The sequence below is a fragment of the Gastrolobium bilobum genome, unplaced genomic scaffold (genome assembly GCF_033153095.1).
Source record: "Gastrolobium bilobum isolate Gb01-03AN ecotype WA unplaced genomic scaffold, APGP_CSIRO_Gbil_v1 utg50562, whole genome shotgun sequence".
Classification (NCBI taxonomy): Eukaryota; Viridiplantae; Streptophyta; class Magnoliopsida; order Fabales; family Fabaceae; genus Gastrolobium; species Gastrolobium bilobum.
Genome location: NW_026899494.1, coordinates 41,174 through 65,088, shown reverse-complemented (window position 1 = coordinate 65,088; position 23,915 = coordinate 41,174). Strand labels below are relative to the sequence as shown.

The 23,915-nt window shown below is 37.6% G+C and overlaps 1 pseudogene; it reads left to right on the top strand.

The window, feature by feature from the left end:
* The first annotated feature begins 974 nt into the window (after positions 1 to 974).
* Positions 975 to 23,915, top strand: part of LOC133290656 (uncharacterized) — a 30,805-nt pseudogene continuing 7,864 nt past the window's right edge.

The following is a 23,915-nucleotide window of genomic DNA, read 5'->3' as shown; positions in this document are numbered from 1 at the left end:
TTTTTTTATGTCTATTTCATTCTCCTTCTTGTGTCAACTACTCCTATTGGTACTGTTAAAAAAAAAAGAATCTTAGTATCTTCTGAAGCAAAAATTAAAAAGAAAAAAAAGATAAAAGATAAAAAAACATAATCTTGTATCTCCAGAAGCAAAAAAAAAAAAAAAATCTGATCCAAATTCCTTGAGGTAAAACTTGTCTCTTTGAATTCTTTTCAGTTTTGTTCTCTTCTATTCCAGTATGTATTTCTCTTCTTACCCAATTATAATTATTAGTACTTAATTTTATTGTCATCCCAACCTTTATTTACTCCTAATTCTTGACTTAAAAAAATATTCTCTTGTTCTTCTTATTATCTCTTTGTATTACATCTTGCGATCTGTTTGGATTTCTTCAAGAAAACTTCAATTGAGTTCAGCTAAGAACTAAAAGAGGGGAAAAAAAAAGGCAAGAGTGTGTGAGCTTATAATAGGGTAAAAGCCAATTTTGAAACACGAGTGTAAGAGTTAATTGGGAGAGAAACACATGAGGGTGTGTTTGTGAGGATATTTTAACTTTTTTTTGCAGATTAAAAAAAAATGTCTCAAGAAGGTGATGCTCAAATTTCTAAAGATTTGAAATAATACTTTGAAGCCATGGCACAGAGATTTGAATGATTGAACTTCAGGTTCGATGAAATGCAAGATAGAATAGAAAGAGTTGAACAAAGGGAGCAACAACCCAGAACTTCAGAACATCAAAATGAAGCTGAAACCAATTCTACGGTTGATATGAGGCAGAATGAGCGTCAAAATGATGGAAGAAGAGTGCGTAATGAAGAAAGATGGAGTTGGTGTTTGATTGTCATAAATACTCGGAATTAAAAAAGGTAAAATTGGCTGCCATAGAATATTCTGATTACGCTATTGTTTAGTGGGATCGATTTGTGTCAAACAGGAGGAGACATGGTGAAAGACCCATTGAAACATGGGAGAAAATGAAAGCTATCATGAGAAGGCGACTTATTCCAAGTCACTACCACAGGGACTTATTTCAGAAATTACAAAGTCTCACACAAGGTTCTAAAAGTGTTGAAGACTATTTCAAGGAGATCGAGAGAGCCATGATTCGAGCCAATGTAGATGAAGATCATGAAGCTACTATGGCGAGATTTTTGCTTGGCTTAAATCGGGACATTGGAAATGTGGTAGAATTACAACATTTTGTGGAGTTAGATGACATGGTGCACACGGCCAAAAAGATAGAGAGACAATTATAAGGGAAGGCTACCATATGTATGGGGCAGAATTCAACTTGATCTTCAAGACCAACATGGAATAAAAATGAAAAGAAGTCTCATTTCAAATCTTCAGTTGGTTCTACTAAAACCAACCAAGTTGTAAATACTTCCAGCCAAGGTAAAACTGAATCTCAGTCCTCTAGAAATAGAGACATAAAATGTTTTAAGTGTTTGGGAAGGGGTCATATTGCTTCTCAATTCCCAAACAACAAATTCATGATTTTCAAAGATAATGGTTATATTTAAAGTGAAGGTGAATCTGATAATGAACTAATGGCTTCTTTAGAAGATGTAAGTGGTATTGAATTACTAGTTGAAAGAGAGCTTTTAGCGGCAAGAAGAGCTCTTAATGTTCAAGGTGAAGAAGATAAGGAGTTGCAACAAGAAAATATTTTGCATACTAGATGCAATGTAAAGAACAAGGTGTGTTCTATGATTATTGATGGAGGAAGTTGTACAAATGTTGCTAGTACTGGTTTGATGGAGAAGTTAAATTTAGCAACTCTGGAGCATCCTAGACCATATAAACTATAATGGTTGAATGATTGTGGAGAAATTAAGGTGAACAAGCAAGTGGTAGTTCCATTTTCAATTGGAAAGTATAAGGATGAGGTGTTATGTGATGTTGTGCCAATGCAAGCTGGGCATATTCTCTTAGGGCGTCTATGGCAGTTTGATAGACGTGTAATGCATGATGGGTACACCAGTGGATACTCATTGGTTATGAATAAAAAAACCATTACTCTTGCTCCTTTAAGTCCAATGCAGTGTATGAAGTAAGGTCAAAAAAAGAAAGAGAAAATCAGAGAGAAAAAAGGAGAATTTCTTTGTGAAAGTTGGTGAGATTAACAAAGCATTGATCTTAAAACAGCCTATGATTGAACTCTTGTATAAGGAGGCTTGCTTTAACACTAATGAAGTTGATTCTTCTTTGCCTAGTGCAATTGTTTCTGTTTTACAGGATTTTAAGGATGTGTTCCCTGAAGAAATACCCGATGGTTTGCCACCAATAAATGGTATAATTTACCAAATTGATTTCATACCAGGGACAACAATTCCAAATAGGCCAGCATATAGAACCAACCTCTAAGAAACAAAGGAGCTTCAAAGGCAAGTTAACGAGCTTATGCAAAAGGGGCATGTGCGTGAGAGCATGAGCCCATGTGCTGTTCCAGTATTGCTTGTGTCTAAGAAAGATGGTTCTTGGAGGACATGTGTTGACTGCTGTGCCATAAATAATATCACTATAAAGTATAGACATCCCATTCCTAGAATTGATGATTTGCTAGACGAGTTGCATAGTGCATTTGATTTTACTAAAATTGATCTTAGGATTGGGATATCGTCAAATCAAAATATGGGTTGTATGAATGGTTGGTTATGCCATTTGGTTTAACTAATGCACCCAACACCTTTATGAGGTTGATGAATCATGTTTTGCGTGCATTCCTTGGAAATTTTGTGGTTGTATATTTTGATGACATTATGATTTATAGCAAGAGTTATATCCTCCCTTGGAAATTGTGTGAAGACCTGTAGACGTATTTGAGTGGGGACTATCCAGAATGCCCTGCACATGGGGGCTGTCGGGCAACAGTTTTAGGAAAAAATTTCTCCCTCAGTTCTTGTCAAATTAGGCCCATGATATGTCAAATTGAAGCTTAAGGTGTCTAGTTTACTGAATAAAAATTTGAGAGTAATTGGTGGAGTAGTTTGTTAAGAATCGCAGATATAGTGAGTTATGTTTGGTGTCCTATTTGGGGTTAGCTGGCAGCTTTGCTTGTCCAACGTCAAACAGTGATAAACGGAGCAAATGAGAACTTTCTAGGCGTGTGATACCTTGTTGGAAAGGTAATTGAGTCCAAAATAATATACTAAAATATGAGAGGCTTGTAACCACTAAATCACGTTCAGTTATGTAAAAACCGTAAAAGTGATCATTATGCTAAGTGGGTTTATAGAAACCCCTTAGTGACTTGAGATAAGCATGGTATGATAGTTAAGAAATTGTTTTAATTATTCTGCGTTTAGATTTCAGTTATGATCACATCTTTTATCATTACGTCTTATTATTGTTTTTAAATATTTGCGTAATTGTTTTAAATAAACTGCTGTGATTGTAATTGCGCTTAATATCACAATCAATGTTAACAACACTGGTACATAACGGGCTATTACATTTTATTCTATCAGAGCAGTTTACTAGGGAACTCAGACTATGTCTGACTATATTTTGTGTTGCATAACTATATGTGAACTCTTTATGATTGATGTATATGTGATTCCTCAGTGTGGGTCTGATCAGCTCATTCCTTTGTGTTACATGTACAGTTATCATGAGGAGGATTTGTGGCGGCCGTGGGACACGAGGTTCAGATCCTCCACCGCCTGATCCGGTTACTACAGTTCTGAATGCTCTGCAGGCGGAGACGACAACTAATAGAAATATGACTGAGAAACTGATGAAAACAAATCAGGATATGATGCAGGCATTCTTGACAGAGATGAGGGCTCAGCATAGGAGGGGTGATTCTCCTCCTTACACGGCTACGATGACTCCTACACCTACGCCATCTTTTACACCCCAAGATATGAACCTCACCAAGAATAGTGAGACCCAAGACCAATTTAGTTAGGATCATTTCTACAATCAGGAATTTAAAACAAGAAATAAAGAACCTTGACCCGTTATGGAAGATAAGAAACAAAGGTATAAGAAGGATAAAGACGCTACACTCAAGAAAGAAGAAGGTGAGTGATAAGTCTGGTTTGAATGCCACAAGAACAAACTTCTAGATAAGAACCAAAGAGAAGAAACCTCCCTATTATATTATAACTTCAAAATCTGATTACAAGAGTTATATCCTCCCTTATTTATACTTGGAACATCCCTCTAAGAATAGAAAAAAACTTAGCAAATGAAAAGACACTAATTTAAAGTTGACAACTTGGAAAAGGAAAAGACTCTAATCAGCCCACTAAACATTAATAACATTGGAAATGTGAATCAACCCCACTAAGCATTACTAACATTGAAGAAAATGCTTTCAGCACCACTAAGCATTAATTGACATTGAAAATTGCTACTCATTCCACTCAATCTCCCTTGCATTGATGACATTGACTAAATTCTGATTATGAATAAATTTGGGTTTGATATCTTCATGATTAGCCCACATTTAGCAATTGATCTTGTGATCGGCCCATTTAGCAATTGCAATGGATTGCTAGATGATGTCTGCTTATTCATATCACCCCTTCCCTCTTCAAAAGGATTTGTCCTCAAATCTGCACCTACATTAAAAGGAGATAAATCAGAAACATTAAATGTTGCACTAACGTTGTACTCACCTAGAAGGTCAAGCTTGTAGGCATTATCATTTATCCTCTCAATCACTTGAAATGGTCCATCAGCCCTTGGAAGCAGTTTGGAACGTCTTTGGACTGGAAATCTTTCCTTTCTCAAAACATTCAAAACAAACTTTAAATACTCAACATGCTCACTCAAGTTTGTGCTATAAATGAGAATGTCATCAAAATATACAACCACAAATTTTCCAAGGAATGCACGCAAAACATATTTCATCAACCTCATAAAGGTGCTGGGTGCATTAGTTAATCCAAATGGCATAACCAACCATTCATACAACCCATATTTTGCTTTGAATGCAGTTTTCCGCTCATAACCTTCTTTCATTTGATTTGATGATAACCACTCCTAAGATCAATTTTAGTAAAAACACATGCACCATGCAACTCATCTAGCATATCATCAATTCTAGGAATGGGATGTCTATAATTTACAGTGATATTGTTGATGGCATGACAGTCAACGCACATCATCCAAGAACCATCTTTCTTAGGCACAAGCAATACTGGAACAACACATGGACTCGTGCTCTCATGCACATGCACCTTTTGCATAAGCTTATTAACTTGCAATTGGAGTTCCTTTGTTTCTTCAAGGTTGGTTCTATACGCTGGCCTATTTGGAATTGTTGCCCCTGATATGAAATCAATTTGGTGCTCTATACCCCTTACTGGTGGTAAACCATTGGGTATTTCTTCAGGGAACACATCCTCAAAATCCTGCAAGACATAAACAATTGCACTAAACAAAGAAGAATCAACTTTATTAGTGTTAAAGCAAGCCTCCTTATACAAGAGTACAATCATAGGCTGTTTTAGTACCAATGCTTTGTTAATCTCACCAACTTTCACAAAGAAGTTCTCCTTTTTTTCTATATTTTCTTTTCTCACTACCTGAAACTTGTTTTTCACTCTCTTTTTGTCTCTGATTTTCTCTTTCTTTTTTCTAGTCACTCTTTTTTCAACCTTAGTTTATCCTCATACACTTGCATTGGACTTAAAGGAGCATGAGTGATGGTTTTGTTATTTATAACCAATGAGTATCTATTAGTGTACCCATCATGCATCACACGTCTATCAAACTGCCATCGACGCCCTAAGAGAATTTGCCCAGCTTGCATTGGCACAACATCACATAACACCTCATCCTTATACTTTCCAATTGAAAATGGAACTACCACTTGCTTGTTCACCTTGATTTCTCCACAATCAATCAACCATTGTAGTTTATATGGTCTAGGATGCTTCTGAGTTTATAAATTTAACTTCTACACCAAAATAGTATACCAACATTTGTACAACTTCCTCCATCAATAATCATGGAACACACCTTGTCCTTTACATTGCATCTAGTATGAAAAATATTTTCTCGCTGCAACTCCTTATCATCTTTAACTTGCAGATTAAGAGCTCTTCTAGCCACTAAAAGCTCTCCTTCAACTGATAATTCAATATCACTTGCATCTTCTAAAGAAGACATGGATTCATTATCAGATTCACCTTCCCAAACACTTAAAACATTTTTGTCTCTATTTCTAGAGGATTGAGATTCAGTTTTACCTTGGCTGGAAGTGTTTACAACTTGGTTGGTTTTAGAGGAACCAACTGGAGGTTTGAAATGAGGCTTCTCTTCATTTTTATTCCATGTTGGTCTTGAATGAGAAGTTGACTTCTGCCCCATACGCAGGGTACCCTCCCTTTTGAGTTGCCTCTCCACCCCATATGCACCATGTCATCTAACTCCACATAATGTTGTAATCTACCACATTTGCAATGTCCCGATTTAAGCCAAGCAAAAATCTGGCCATAGTAGCTTCACGATCTTCGTCTACATTGGCTCGAATCATGGTTGTCTCCATCTCCGTGAAATAGTCTTCAACACTTTTATGACCTTGTGCGAGACTTTGTAATTTCTAAAACAAGTCCCTATGGTAGTGACTTGGAATAAATCGCCTTCTCATGACAACTTTCATTTCCTCCCATGTTTCAATGGATCTTTCACTGTGTCTCCTCCTGTTTGACACAAATTGATCCCACCAAACAATAGCATAATCAGAAAATTCTATGGCAGCCAATTTTACCTTTTTCAACTCAGAGTAGTTATGACAATCAAACACCAACACCATCTTTCTTTCCCACTCCAAGTAAGCTTCTGGATCATTTCTTCCTTGGAAAGATGGAATCTTCATATTGATACTTCCTACCTTATTATCAACCCTTTCTTCATTACGCACTCTTCTTCCTTCATTTCGACGTTCATTCTGCCTCATATCATCAACTGTAGAATTGGCGTCATTTTCATTTTGATGTTCTGAAGTTCTCAGTTGTGGCTCCCTTTGTTCAACTCTTTCTATTCTATCTTGCATTTCATCAAACCTGAAGTTCAATCTTTCAAATCTCTGTGTCATGGCTTCAAAGTAGAATTTGAAATCTTTAGGAATTTGAGCATTGTAACAGCCCGCTGTACACCGGTATTGTTAACATTAATTATGATATTAAGCGCAGTTACAATCACAGCAATTCATTTATAAAAATGCGAGTAAACTTTTTCCGTTTATTACGCGAGCATTTAAAACAATAAAAAACGTAATAATTAAAAGTTGTGACCGTAACAGTAAAATATTTGCGGAATAATTATTTAAACTAATTTTATAACTTATTTTACTTCCCATAAGTCACTAAAGGGTTCCCATAAACCCACTTAGCATAGTTTTCACTTTTACGTTTTCTACTCTTCCGAACATGGTTCGGTCTTTAATTTTCTGCGGATAAACCAAATTTTACAAGCCTCCCATATTTTGATATGTGATTCTAAACTCAATTATCTTTCTAGGAAGCTATCACACGAGTTATTTAGAGCTCCTTTGCTCCGGATATTGTCGTTTGAAGCTGGACAAGCAAAACTACCAACCAACCCCAAAACAGCTCTAAACATCCATCACTCCACGAATTACTGCAGCAAATCCACTCAACCAACTGCTCTCAAATTTTTATACAACAAACTAGACAAAGCAAGCTTCAATTTGATATATCATACACCTAATTTGACAAAGGAACGAAGCAGGAATTAATTTCCCAAAACCGTTCCAGAACTCCCACATGTGCAGTAAGCAAATGGGCATTCTGCGTTCCCTGCCATCTACAGGCCGACATCCAACATAGATTTTTACTAAATTCTACCACAAGATAGAGGACATCTCAAGCTTCAAAATGGCATATGGAAAGTCCCTATCAGAATTATGTGGAGGGAGATATGCTCTCCCGAAGATCGCCTAAATTATGCCAATTTCTAGAAATTTTGCCAGAGTTTCCTTTGTTTTTACAAAAATCTCCAAATTTTCCAATGTGATCTAAGACCTCAAATGTACCTAATACTCATTGGGTGGCACACTCAAAGACCAACAACGCCTTAGGGCACTTACAACCCATCACAGTTTATATTAATTATACAATACGCATCACATTGCTTTCTTTATTAATACTTAACACGTTTCAATCATTAAAGTCCAATTGCATGCATTTGCTAATCATACACATAATCATAATCCTAAAATAGGCCTATTGTCTTTTCATCAAATTACATATGCTTCGCATTACACAAGATCCAAATACAATATTTACAATTATTTAAATTACATCATGATTCATAAGTCTCCAAATGCAACATAATAATAAACCTCCAAATGTCATAATCCATTTTTATCTAGACTTAGGAAAAATAGCATGAACAAATATGACCATGAATCTCCTCCTAACAACATATACAATGTTCATGCCCTAAGTCTAGCCTAGGCCCAATGGCCATCAAAATGTAAAATATATAAAATACTCCATCTAGTCATCCTACGGGCTTCTTGCCCGTCGCTGCTGCACCACTGCTACCTCCTGAAATAAAGCCCCCAAGACGGGGTGAGATATACGAATATACCTTGGTAACCCAGAGGTTCTGGAGAACACTCCGCCCAATGTCTCACTTCGATGCATATAAGTAACATAAAATAACATCTTGAAAACTGGATATAGCAAGGGATTTAGAGAAACTGAGGAACATAGGGATACAAAATACGACGAAGCTGGAATGGTCGATGCCAATACCATGCAACGTCCTGCCTAATGGCTCGGCATATAAGCCTACAGGTCTCAACCAAGGCGTGTTCCTAGAACAACAAACCGAGGCACCCTCCATCCATATACACCCGAGACTTCCTAGTGTGCTCCTATCCGGATCGCACACCACGACCCTAGGTCAACTGGAACTCCCTCTCGGAGACCTATCCAGTGGAAGTCCGCAACGCCTGAAGGTAAACTGTCTACTGGCCAGAGACTCGGTACATACTATGTACCAACATACATACTAAATGCATGATCATGTTATTCTACATTACTTACATACACTTCCTACCATCACACCCAACGGGCATGGTGGAACACACAAGGGGATCAAGCCCCAGTACCAAGAGGTTACCTGTATAGTCCTCTTCACTTAGCTCCCAGTAATATACTCTCCGAGCTCGTTATACAGCAGAAATGCCTACACAGAGGACATTCCCAATTACTTAAAATTCATACAAACACATGCAAGTTACCAATGTACAAGCATGGTTCCAATTACTCACCTCAATCCCACTTGGTCCGGGACCAAGGGCAATCCACCGAACTCACGGTTTGGGGTTCAATCAACGTATGACAACCTACAACAACCATGTACGAATCATCAATGCACGGCAATTCTATCAAAGTACGAAAATGTCAAAAAAACTCACCTACACAAGGTAGGTTCGGCCTACATAGTCTTTTTTACATTTTATTTTTCTAAATTTTCTTTCTCATTTTCTTAGGCATCCTTAGGTTACCAAAAGGCCATATTAAGTGCCACTTTTCATTTTACGTCTTTCAAACGTCGTTTTGCCTAATATTTTTCTCTAGGTTCCTTTGCAATTCTCAACACCATCAATTATTTTCCATTGGTTCACCAACCTTCCAACCACCACCCAACCCCTTTAATTACCATTTAACACATAATACATCATCCAAGCAATGTCAACAAAATCAAATCCCTAATTTTCCCTAAATGGCCGAATTGCATCACATGCCACACCAATGACCATTCAATTAAATTTAGCAATGTAATACACCCTATCATCCCATTATTAACTCATATGCACCTCCAATAATCCAATTACACAATCCTAACAATAATCTCAAACACAAAGTCATGACATCCTCTAAATTTTCTAAGATAAAAATCATATTTTTCACCAATAATTTTTATTGCATTTAAGACTACTACACATCATTCTAAGACACATTCATGTACAAACATTTTCCATTTGAGCTCTCTAACAACACAAAATCATCAAATCCCCCTTTAGGGTTCATGAAACAAATCCAAAGATTAAACAATTAAATGCAAGGAAACTTACTCAAAAGCTTGGTACAAGGCTACTCCTAGATATACTAAACCATTGGAGCATCTAACAACTCCAAGAACACAAATCTCCAACAATGAGCCGTGTAAGAACCCGCACCGCTAATTAAGGAAATTAATTAGATAATTATGAGATAATTCCATAATTGACCCTAATAATTATTATGAGGTTTTAATAATTATAGTAAGTGAGTAATAATGCTGACAGTCGCTTTTCTGACGAAAAGTGCAGATACTGGTTCTGCTACTCGGTATAAATGCGTACTGATGAAGTATCCCGAAAAATTATAATAAGTGCATGAATATTCCTAGAATAATATATAGGACATGTAAAACAAGTTTCAAGTTAAAATAACGAGAACTAGTGCCAGAACTGATACTAGCTATGGAGAAGCGCGTACCGAAAAGGTGCTGCGAAAAATAAAATAAAAATATGTCAAATCTTAGAAAAATGAGTAGGTTTTGAATTTCAAGTTTGAGATTAAAATGATAAGCGTAGCTTTTAATGCTAATACTGTGTGTTTAAGACTTGTGGGCTTTAAATACTCACTCTTTGGCACAAAACCCTAGGTCCTTGTGTTGTGCTACATGGGCTGAGAGGCTGACTAGAAATTGTGTAACACCCTATTCTAAGAGCCGTGGTGTTATCATTGCTTACACTTATGCGCTATTTAGGGAGCTTACTGGCAGCGGAATAAATTCCGTTTCGATTACTACTAAGTAGATGGTTACTTAAGTGTCTTATGGAGACGGTGACTTATGTTACATAGAGGCTTGATCTTAATCTAAGTCCTATAATTTGAAACCTTTAAGATTCATTATGGAAACGTTCCTTGCTTAGGTTCCTGTTCCACTCATCGTTATGTCTGAGTAAGAGTAAGGTTCCTTACACTATACCAAATCATGATTTAGATGAAATTCTAAAAACAACTAAGCTTAATCATAATAACCTCAAAGTAAAATAGTTAGGTACAGTCATCCAAAATAAGTACTACTACTCAATGTCTAGAGATCCATCCAAAAGCTCATAATATCCTAACATCTCATCCAAAACGAAATACATAGCGTACACATATAACTTGTTACGAACTAATTTAGTACAGTCATCCGACAATAAACGTAATGCATCTTTCTTTACTTCCAGGCGTACTAGTCGCTTGCCATCCCTTACCCACATCTTCATTCTTGGCTTTTACCTGAAAGGGATTCCCCAAGAGGGGTGAGATTGGGGGTCTCAGTAAGGACTCACAGTTGGAGCAACCTCCAAACCATGATGCTTACTCCTGCAACTGTCATATAATAACATATACAATAATAGAATGGGAGAAACATTGAAACATAGTTTGGAAAATAATCATGCTTTCATTTCATCATACCAATCCTGCCATGGCAATTACTCTCCATGGTCTTACGAACGAATACCCAGGGTCCTCGTCAGGTTGCCTCTGTGGTATTAGTGCACAGGCCATCATAATACAACTTGCATGAACAAAACATTAGTTCCAAACAACCAAACATATCACTGTAATGTATCACATAATAGATTGCAGCCAAACCAACACTTTAACATAAAGGGGCGGCAACCATAGGGAAACCACTACAACAACCGTAAATCACTTACAAAATAGTCTTGTCTTATCACTTCCCAAGAGTTCAAAGGTGGTTCTGGTCCTTTCTTGTTCCTTTGGTTCGGCCTAATAACATAACAATCCTTAGTACATAGTTCTAACATTAAAGATCTAAACTTAATATTCCTCTTGACATAGGTTCGGCCCTTTTAGATGAAATGCCTTAGGAGATGATTTTCACTAGTTGTTCTCATGCATAGGTCCTATACATTTCGGCCATATATCATGGTGCTAGGAAAACATTCACAAATTTCCTTTCTAGGCTTATTAGGGTTCGGCCATTTAGAGGGTGCATACCTAGGGATAATTTTGATAACATGTTCATGGGTTTAATACTCATCAAGTTCAGCGATTTAGGGTTAATGCCATTAGGAGATGATTTTCAAAAAAATGCTTTCATACATGTGATTCTAAAACTATTACTTCAACACTTTCCATGTTACTTTAAAGAAAATATTGAATATCTAATAGGATACATTTAGATTCGGCCATTTGGGATTAGGATGCTTAGCAAATGTTTTGAATATTTCGAGGGAGCATGCATACCATTTTAGGTTCGGCCATTTAGAGATAATATACTTAGGAGGTGATTTCAAGGATGATAGATGCATGCATGGCTTTATTAGTCCAAGATCTAGTCATGTAAATTAGTTGAGGTTCATTTCTACTAGCTTGAAGAGATGAAGGGGTTCATAAGATGTTACCTTGATGGTGATGTCTAAAAGGCAACCTTAGTCAACACTTCACACTTGATCTTCAAGGAGCCTAAGATTGAGAGTTGCTTCCAACAACTTCTTGATCTCTCTCTACGTGGGTGGAGACAAGGAAGTTGGAGAGCTTGGAACAATGTTGAGGTAACCCTAGACCTTCTAGCTTGGTGTGGCCGAGGCTTAGGGCAAGGAAAGATGTAGTGTTTGAGTGTTTTGCTTGCTTGGCTTGTTTGGGAGGGAGGTGGCCGAAGCCAAGGTGTGAGGAGGAGGAGAATCCCTAGTCTTGTGTTTGAGTCTTCACGGCCCTGGGGGAAAAGGGTAAGCTCTTTGCCTATTCTTTTATTCTAGTCTTATCATCATTTGCTTAGGGGTTTAGGTTAGGTGTACTTGAGTATGACTTGTGAGTGTGAAGGAAGCTACTTATAACACCTCGTAAATTTGAATATGAAATTATATGCTATAATGTGGGTTAAAAGAGAAGGATTAGTGAAAATCCAGAAATTAAGGCCAAACTGTGTGAAAAGGGCAAAATGGTAAATTACCAAACACGTATCCCTAGGCATGAAAAATTGAGTAGGAGATCTCAAATGATAAAAATAATGCCGGAAATGAATTCAGGATGAAAAATCGAGTGGATAGGCAAGTTTCAAAAATTTTAATGAATAGTGATTTTCCCGGTGTAAAAATACTGCGGTATAATTGTACCGATAAGCGTGAAATTTTATCAGTATTTTTAGAAAACAAAAATATGTCATGAACCCGAAAAATATGTAGGTTATGAATTTGTGGTTGAAATTAGTGATTGATTAAAGTTAAATCGCGTGTGGGACCCACCTAGGGATTGGAGTGACTTAAGTGGCTCATGACCCACTTTTTCTCTCATTTTCTCTCTCCTCCCTCTCTTCTCCTCTCCCGTGAGCGTCTCCATGGATGAAGCTTTGGAGTTTTTTTTTGATTTTCCAAACTTGAAACCTAGCCACTAAATCAATAGAGTTCCAACATCAAAGTTGTTTGCATTGAGGTTGTGAGTATGTGTCCCTTCTTGAGAGAGTCTTGAAAGTGAGTGTGTGATGAGATCTTCCATGGTGAAGGGGTGGCGGTTTTGTGGATTTTGAGGGCCATTGATGGTGCTTTGGCTTGAATGGAGGCTTGATTATCACTCCTTGGACCATTTGCAAGCTATTGGTGGTAAGAATTCTTGTTCCCCTTGAAGTTTCATGGTAATCATAGAAATGGGTTTGGGTTTTGATGATGTATGTTGAATGGGGGTAGTTAGGAACCTTTAATGGTGTTGTCCCTTTGTAATTTATTGCTTGTGATGATGTATAGTGATGATTCATGCAATAAAATTTATAGTGATGTTGGATTTTTTAACTTAGTGAAATTGGTGAAAATTGATGAAAATGTGGGATGTGAACATAAATTGCAATGGTTGAGAATGATTGATTGTGTGTTGGTATATGTAAATAATAGGATTATATGATGAGTATAAGTGTTGAATTGGATTGAGAACCTTGTTGGATGGTTCCTTGTAATTTTCGAACCATGTAGTGGGAAGGAAGAATTGAAGTGAAAATATGGTTTTAATCAATGGTTGATACATGGTTAGATGATGTAAAAATAATATAGTTGATGCTATATGATCGTGATTGGTGTTTAAATGAATGGTAGGTTGGTGTGATGTAGTGAAATTGAAAGGAGGAATGTGGGATGTGTTGTGTGTGTGAGATTTCAACCATGTTGAAGGAAATAAGGAAAATGATGTGAAAATGTGGTATAACCAATGAGAGATGCCTTAATGCATAAATGGTGATTTAGTTTAATGACTAAAATGGTTTAAGTAATTGGATTAAATGTAGTTGGCCATTAGGCCTAAGTTGTTTTGTTGAGAATTATTGTATTTTGAAAGTGAATTGGTTGTCTTGAAATTGTATTGATGATCATGTTGATTGATCATTATAGGTTTCCTCTCTCAGACTCAATAGAGGAGAATTAAGCTTGGAGCTTACGTTGTGGAGCATTGGCTTCAGTGTTGAGGTAAACCTTTGGAACTTGGGTGTTATTCCCTCGTGTGTTCCACCACACCTAGTGGAAGGTTGTGGTTGGATTTGATGCCTTTGATTATGTATAAATGTATGTTCATGCATTATTGACATGATTGTGTGTCAAGCTTGGAGCATGTTGTGTGATATAATTGTGATCTCTGGCCAGTAGATGTGTGTTGGTTTGGACTTCCGCTGGAGATATCCTTTGGGGATTCCGGTCGGGTTGTTGTCGTGGGGCCGACTCTGGGAGCAGTACCAGGATGATCCAAACGTGGGACTTCCGCTGGATAGGGCTCATGAGGAGTTCCAGTTGGGTTTTGCCATGGGGTCGTCTCAACCATGGGAGAGGCACCAGGAAGATTCCGGGAGTTATATGATGGGGTCCTTTAAGGGAATCCTGATGTGGATGTCCTTGGATTTGTGCCCAGTTGTTGTTGTGTGATATTTGTATGTTATGCATTTTATATGATGATCATTGTATGCACATTGAGTGAGCCATGGGGTGGAGTGATCCTCTAGTACCCTTGGTTTACTGAGATATATTTGTACATCTCACCCCGCGTTTGGGGACATCATTTCAGGTCTTGCTGAGCATGGTGGATCTCCGGGCAAGAGGCCCGCTTAGTGGAGGAGTAGAGCGTGAGGTGCATTTGGAGAGCATGACATATTGAAGGATTCCATTTGATGTACATAGCATAGTATTCAATATTTGGACTTAGGTTATGAACTTGTTGCATGTGGATATTGCCATGCTCTTGTATATTTATGACTATATGTTAAGTCATTTAAAATTGATGAATAGTTATGCCTCTTGTTATTTTGTATTTTGAGTGAGCATGAGACTTGTCCATGGCCACATAATTGTATTTTGAGGCATTGGAAGACTTGAGTTGTAAATAGACCATTGGTTGTGTAAAATGGCTATGATATTGCAAATGGTTGTAATGGATGCATTCATAATAAATATGCATGATGGAAGGGCCTACATTAGGACATGTGTAAAATGTATATGAAGTAGCAATGTGTTAAGAGTAAGTTAGACCACTCATTTTGGGTCTTAAAAGCTGTCATCTGTCATTTTTGCTGCATAGTAATCGATTACTTTTCACTGGTAATCGATTACCTGCAACAGGGAACGAAAAATTGAGCTTCTGTCTTCAAAGTAATCGATTACCAGAGCATTGGTAATGGATTACCTAGTTCAGTAATCGATTACCAATATCTGGTAATCGATTACCAGAAAACAGGGGAGCCCAATTTGAGGTTCTGACTTCTACAGTAACCTTGGGTAATCGATTACCTCAAGGATGGTAATCGATTACCACTGTGTTAAATTTTAAAAATGTGTTTTCTAAAAGCTAAAATGAATGGTATTGCTTAGAGAGATTATAATTGGTATGTTTTATGCTTCCGCGAGTTTTGCATTTACAATTATGGCGTTGTTTTAATTGATTACGGAAATGGTTAATGTTTAAAGAAAGGAAAGTAATAAAAGAAAAAGTTTACCCGTAATTTAATTAACTCAATTACTGTGATTGTAACTGTGCTTAATACCATATGCAATGATAACATTACCGGTACGTAACGGGCTGTTACACTACTCACATGCATTGGTGGGTGTATGGTGCTTGAGTGTGGAGTGTGAGAAGTCTTCCTTTGCCTTAGTTGAGAGGAATGGCCGAACATGCAAGGGAGGAGAGGTGATGGCTCTTGCAACCTCATAGGGTGACCATTGCACGTGTTCCACTTGGCATTTTGACTTGGTCTTGGTTAGAGGTTTGAGTGAAAGAAATCCCTTACTTGACTTGGTGAGTGTGGCCGAAACATGTGAGTAGAAGGAAGTAATTTTCTATTCTTTTATTCCATTTTTTTATGACATAAGCACAAGATTTTAGGGAAGTTGGAGTGTGATTTGAAGTGAGGTTTTCTTTGTTATCCTTGTAGATGGTTTGGCCGAATATGTGAGGAGAGAAGAAGATGTGATCATGTGACTCTCTCTTGGTGGCCGTGTAGGGTGTGCATAGGAAGAAGGGAAGACCTTGGTCTTTGGAATGTGTCATGCATGGCTTGGAGTGTGGAAGAAGCAATCTTCCTTTTCTCATTATGTTTGCGTCCTCCAAGGTGGGTATGGAAAGGAGAGTTGCTTTTGGAGAAAGGAAATCACATGCATGGTTAAGGCTTGGAGTGTGGAAGAAGCAATCCCCCTTCTTTCTTCTTGTTTGCGTCGTCCAATGTAGGATGGGAAAGGAGAGTTACTTTTGGTTAAAAGGAATTCACATGCATTGGTTAGGGTTGGAGTGTATCTTACACAATCTCCTACTTCATCCTTTCTTTCCTTATGTAGCGCTTAGGGAGTGTAGAAAGCAACTCCTTTCCCCTTTTCTTCTTGTCAAGGCCGAGGTTGACATGTGAGGGAGGTGGGATTAATTCAAATTTTCCAATTATGTTATGACACCTCATCAAGGGTTGGTCTTTGGATTTGGGTTGGTTTGGTGGGTGTTTTCGGCCCATTAGGTTGCTAGAGGTTGGATCATTAGTAATTGGGCTTAGGTTTGGTATAAGTGGTGTGGGCTTGGATCTTTGTGTGTATACTATTTGGGCCATGTCTTATTCAATTACTAAAATGGGCTTGCATTGCTTTGAGCTTAAATCCTTTCTTAATTGGTCTTGACTTATTCATATTCTTAAGTAGGTTGGGCTATGACATTGTTTGGGCTTTAAACCATATTGAGCTTAAGTTATTACTTATCTTAGTTAGAATGGGTTCAAGGTCGTTCTAGCTCAAGACTAACTAAGGATAATTGTTTACTGAATATGGGATTTTCCCTTTGATTCCATTTCATTAGGCTAATTCCGAGTACATGATTTTTGGGTTATTACAATTTGCACTGTTCCATTGCCACCCTCTTCTTCCTCCTTTCTCCACCAAAGACTCCACTTTGTTCATGAAAACCTTCATCCATCATGGTGTAGGCTTGTTACACATATAGGGAGTATGGAGAGAGTTCCTTTTGTGAGCCTTTTTAGACTGTTTCTGTGCATTCAAGGGGCTGAGTCTCTGTTTTGGGTTGAGGGTTGCCTTGTTCTTGGTTTGTTGAGCTTCAAGGAGCCACCTTTGAGTGTAAAGGTCCATCCTTGTGTGGTATTTTCGTTTGTCTTGAGAAGTCAGTAGCTTGGTGCTGTTTTGAGTGCTCTTAGCCACTCTCATTTTCGGAGTTTTGGACATTGGAAGGTGATCACCCTTGTGTATTTTGATGTTTTAGCTTGTTTAAGCAATTAAAAATTGTAACTTGAACCATTTGATAAAATGAATGTGTTTCTGGGTTCATAACATGTTAATAAACATCTGTTTAAGGATTTCTTGGACTCCAGATCGAGTTTGGATCATTGGAGGTCGATTTTACCTTAAAAACTGAGTTTTCTGCATTCTGTCGAAGAAGTATTCGAATACTTCCTGGAAAAAGGCAGTAATCGAATACTTCGCGAGACAACAGCGACGTAGTTTAGTAAAATTGCGATATCTCGAGCTTAAGAGCTCTAAATTGAGTAAGATTTAGACTTATGTGATGCTAACACATAGCGCTACAACCCTGTAAATTTTCAGATCCATTGGATAAGTGGATTTCTTTCAGTGTACGTTTAAAGTCGAGACCTTATTATTGGAAATTCAGCTTGTTGTAGGAACTTTGCAAAAATCATAACTGGAGTTATACAACTCCGATTGAGGGATAAAATATGTCGTTGAAAAGCTTGAGATGTCTAGTTTAACATATTAAAATCTTAGAGTTTTTGGTAAAGAGTTGCAACTGTAGTTTTAAGCTGGTAGTCGAATACTCCTTGTAGGAGTATTGGAATACTTTTCTGGGAAGAAAAGTATTCGGATACCTTTGCAGAAGTATTCGAATACAGTGAGGTTTGGTATTCGGATACTGTGTTATTCAGATACTGGGGGGAAAAGTATTCGGATACTCGGTAGTATTCGAATACTTAAATGAAAGTAATCGAATACTTTCTGGAGAGCTGGAGTATTCGAATACTACTCGTGGAGTATTCGAATACCTCCTGCAGAAACAACATGAAATGACTTAAAATTAGATGAAAAGCCTTAATCACTTAGTGTAATCTTGAGTAATGATTATTGATGATTAATTATTGCTTAAACAAATTGTGATTGTGCTGTTTGGGGGCCTTGAGCTTGTGTGGACTCTTGGTTTGGATAGCTAGCTTACAAGGTAAGCTTTCGTGTCCTCGGTTTAGCCATTGTTTGGTTCCACCATTTCCCATGGGGGGGATGGTTGTATGCATGATGTGTTTTCATGTACCATTTTCTTGAAATTCTATGGAGCTGTTAAGTGCAATTGCTTATGATATGTATGTAGTGTTACGCCTACAGGAGGCCAGGAGCGATCCTGTGGGTGGGTGCAGCGAATGGCTAGTACTGTGTGGGTTTATGGATTCCTACACTTCTCTGATCAGTAGAATAGTTAACACACATGTCATGATTATATGTTGCATTGCACTATTTTGGAAATTATATTGTTAAACTGCTTTTGAACTTATATTGCACATGTAAGTGAGCTTGGGGTGGAAGATCCTTGAGGACCCCTTGTCTTACTGAGATTTCTTTTTAGAGATCTCATTCCACGTTTGGGGCACCATTTCAGGTTCTGGTAATGCTGGCGTTGAGACTTCAAGCGGCAGGAGGCAAGAGCTTAGTTGATTTATAAGTTGTTATGCTGATTATATTGGATGCTGGATTATGTCTGCTGCTATTTGTTGATTAGCTATGATTATGTTGTTGATGTTGAGACTTTGTTGCCTTATTTGGTGAGCACGGGGATTGTCCATGCCGTATTGATTTGACTATATCTTGGTTTAGATTCGAGTTGTAATAATGTATCAGGATTATGTCCGGACTACGTGTTGTAGTTCCGTGATTTTAGATACTCACTGCTATTATTATATCGAGGTTTTTCAGTTAGATGTCTTTGCAATATTCATACAGGCGATGTTTTTATGAAAATGATTAAGTAATCAACTTGACTAAGTATAATGACGTCATAATTGAAAAGAAAAAGATATTCCGCATTTTTTAAATTAAGCGTGGCTTAATACGATGACATGTTAACAAACCGAGTTAACACAGGGTGTTACAAGTGGTATCAGAGCAGGGCCTCTCATCTAGTACGGTGTGGTTCGAGGACGAACCAGGCGGAAGCTGGTGGGCATGTAACATCCCGAGTGCTGACAATTGTATGGTTAGTGGAAGAGCTAATGTACAATTGAATGTATGGTTAGTGGAAGAGCTAGACTACTATCAGCGGGAGGGGTACATGAATGAATCGAATAACACCGGAAAGAGAGGGATTCCAGAGATTGTGCAGGTATAGGACAACACAACTAAGGATAGTTTATAAAAATTAATTGGTACTACCTATACTAACAAGATGCATCTACTTTTCGGTAGCCTAGATCGGAAGAACTCCACAGTTAAGCGTGCTTGACTTGGAGCAATTCAAGGATGGGTGACCTCCTGGGAAGTTTTTCCGGGAAGTGTGCGAGTGATGACAAAGCACGCTGAAAATTCTCGTGTTAGTGTGTGGGGATAGTCGTTGATGCTTGCAAGTGGCCGGGCGTTACAAGCCGCCTCCTTAGGGGAGGAATATCTCAAATTCTAATGGTTTTCAAGGTTCAAGGGTACCACCAATGGGTTTAGGAGGTGATTTCCAATGAGATTCAAGTCAAGGTTTGATGGTTTTGGTGCTTGGATGAGTGAGTTATGGAAGAATTAAAAGGGGAAGTGGAGAGGGATTTTGGGAGGGGTAGGCCGCGGGTTTGCTTGGAGGGAGGGAGAGAGAAGGTGATGAATAGTGGGGACTTAGGTGGCTTAAGTGACTTTCAAGTGAGGTGGGCCCCACCGCCACCTCACGCGTTTTCAAACTTATTTGAATTTTCCCTCCGATTCCACTAAACGTCCATAATTTCACAACCTATTTAGAAACTCTAATTTTTAACATTAACCATTGTCCTTTAATTACCCTTGATCAGATGAATCCGGAGTTTTCCGGTCGTTCGGAGAAAATGTTGTTTTAAGCTGTTGCGCGCGTCGTTGGTACGCTTCTCCAAACTTACTTATTTCCATCCAATTTTATTAGAAATCATATTCCCTAGTTCTATAAACCATTTATAACTTGTATTCAAAACCTAGAGCTTAAAACTCAAAACTCAATCGGCACACTTTACGGTGCAACTGTACCGCAGTATTTTTACCTGATAAAAATACTATTCACTGAATTTTCTGAAACTTGCCTAACCACTCAATTTTTTGTTCTGAATCCATTTTCAGGGTTATTTTTATCATCTGAGACCTTCTACTCAATTTTTATCTTTCTAGGGTTGCGTGTTGGCTAATTACCGTTTTGCCATTTCTTTGTATTTGGCCTAATTTTCAGGATTTTCACTAGTCCTTCTCTTTAATCCTTATTTAATATTTTAATATTTAATTTAGAATTGCGAGGTTTTATAAGCATCACCCTCTTGAGACATTTTTTTCCTGCAAAAATAAAAGTTTGAATATCCTCACAAACACACCATCACGTGTTTCTCTCCCAATCAATAGCTCTTACTCTCGTGTTTCAAAATTAGGCTTTTATCCTCCTCTTATAAGCTCACACACTCTTGCCTTTTCCCCTTATTTTGAATTCCCTCTTTTAGTTCTTAGCTGAACTCAATTGAAGTTTTCTTGAAGAAATCCAAACAGATCGCAAGATGTAATACAAAGAGACAAGAAGAACAAGAGAATTTTTTTTTGATGTCAAGAATTAGGGGTATAGAAAGGTTGGAATGACAATAAATTTAAGCAATAACTGAAATAAGTAAGAAGGGACACACTGGAATAGAAAAGAACAAAACTGAAAAGAATTCAAAGAGATAAGTTTTACTTCAAGGAATTTGGATCATATTTTTTTTGTTTTTTTCTTCTTCCTTTTTTTTTTGCTTTTGAAGATACTAGATTTTTTTTTTTTGCTTCTGCAGATATTAAGATTTTTTTTCCTTCTTTTTTTTGAACAATACCAATCGGAGTAGTTAACACAAGAAGGAGAATAAAATAGAAAAAAGGTTAACAATAAAATAAGGATAGATCAAACCTGATTTAGAAGACTAGCTTTGATACCAAATGATATGAACCTCACCAAGAATAGTGAGACCCAGGACCAATTTAGTTAGAATCATTTCTACAATCAAGAATTTAAAACAAGAAATAAAGAACCTTGACCCGTTATCTATGGAAGATAAGAACCAAAGGTATAAGAAAGATAAAGACGCCACACTCAAGAAAGAAGAAGGTGAGTGATAAGTCTGGTTTGAACGCCACAAAAACAAGTTTCTTGATAAGTTCAGAAATCTATATAAGAACCAAAGAGAAGAAACCTCTCAATTATATTATAGCTTCAAAATCTGATTACAAGAGTTATTTCCTCCATTATTCATACTTGGAACATCCCTCCAAGAATAGGAAAAGACTAGCAAATGAAAAGACACTAATTTAAAGTTGACAACTTGGAAAAAGGAAAAGACTCTAATCATCCCACTAAACATTAATGACATTGGAAATGTGAATCAACCCCACTAAGCATTAATAACATTGAAAATGCTATCATCCCCTCTAAGCATTTAATTGATATTGAAAATTGCTACTCATTTCACTCAACCTCCTTTGCACTAATGACATTAACTAAATTCTGATCATGAATAAATTTGGGTTTGATATCTTCATGATTAGCCCACATTTGCTGGATCAACCCACTAAGAGCTTCTTTAAACTTCTTGGCCCTTGATCTTGTTATTGGCCCATTTGGCAATTGCAATGGATCACTAGGTGTTGTCTCCTTATTCATATCACCCTAACAGGGGGAGAGTGTGGCTAGTCACCCTGGGTATTACCATGACTCTGCACAAGTTACACAAATTATGAGTTGATCAGGCCCATGCATTGTGATCACATATGCATCATCCTAATAACACTCAACGGAGCAAACACACAAGACATACACAACCAAGCATCCTAGTTATTGCAATACATACAGGCTTTTCCCTTGAACCATTGCTCTGATACCATAAAATGTAACACCTCGTGTTAACCCGGTTTGTTAACATGTCATCGTATTAAGCCACACTTAATTAAAATTGCGGAATATCTTTTTCTTTTCAATTATGACGTCATTATACTTAGCCAAGTTGAATTACTTAATTCATATCCAAAACATTGCCTATATGTAAATGCAAAAGACAGACATCTATACTGAAATAACCTCATAACATAATTAAGATCATTAACTGAGTCTCTAGTCACGACACTACTACACGTAAGCCGGACAACCCTAATAGTTTATACAACCCAAATCTAATCAACAACAAAAACCAATGTGGCATGGACAATCCCCATGCTCACCAAATAAGGCAACAAGGCCCAACAACAGTCTCAACAATAACAGCATAATCGTAAAGATAACATAACAGCATCCAGCATATAATCATAACAGCAGACATCTAACTCAGCTACGGCCTCCTGCCGCTAGAGGTCTTAACCCCTGCATTACCTGGACTTGAAATGTGTGCCCCAAATGTGGGGTGAGATCTCTAAAAAGAAATCTCAGTAAGACAAGGGGTCCTCAAGGACTTTTCCGCCCTAAGCTCATTTACAAGTATAATATAAGTAGAAAACCACTAATTTCAATGCATGTTCATGTTAAGGCATATATATCATGACAGTATAATCTCTTGCTCAACGAGCTAAATACTATAACTCATTAATCATGTGATGTATGTAAATGCGGTTCGACTGGCCAGGGAACAGAATAGGGATTATGCACGCCTGCGATCCATCTAAACATAAGAGCCGCAGTCTTATGCCTTACACACCAGAGTCGCTGTCTGATCGTGTGAGTGACAACATCACTTTCATACACTACATGTCTTACACACCAAAGTCGCTGTCTGATTGTGCAAGTAGTCAACAATTAATTTAATCCATCACAGGCATATATCAATGCATATTTCATCTTTCATAAAAGCATACCATGCATATAAACCACCCTCCCATGGAGGTCGGTGGAACAAACAACAGACTAATCCGAGGACACGAAAGCTTACCTTTCAAGCTAGCTATCCAAACCAAGAATCCACACAAGATCAAAGTCCTAACACAACAGAATCACAATCTGATTTGGACCAGCAGTCATATCAATAAACATAGCTCATAAGCATAAACATAAAGACAACGTTTCTCTTATACGTTTTACATCTTAAGGCTTCTCACAAAGCCACATGCCCTTAATCACTTAGATTCTGACTTAGTTAAGTTATTACAGAAGTCCAACTTCATCAATCTAGGGTCCACAAACCCCCCAATAGCCTACTGTATGAACAGTGCAGCCACTGTTCTTTGAAATCCCAGA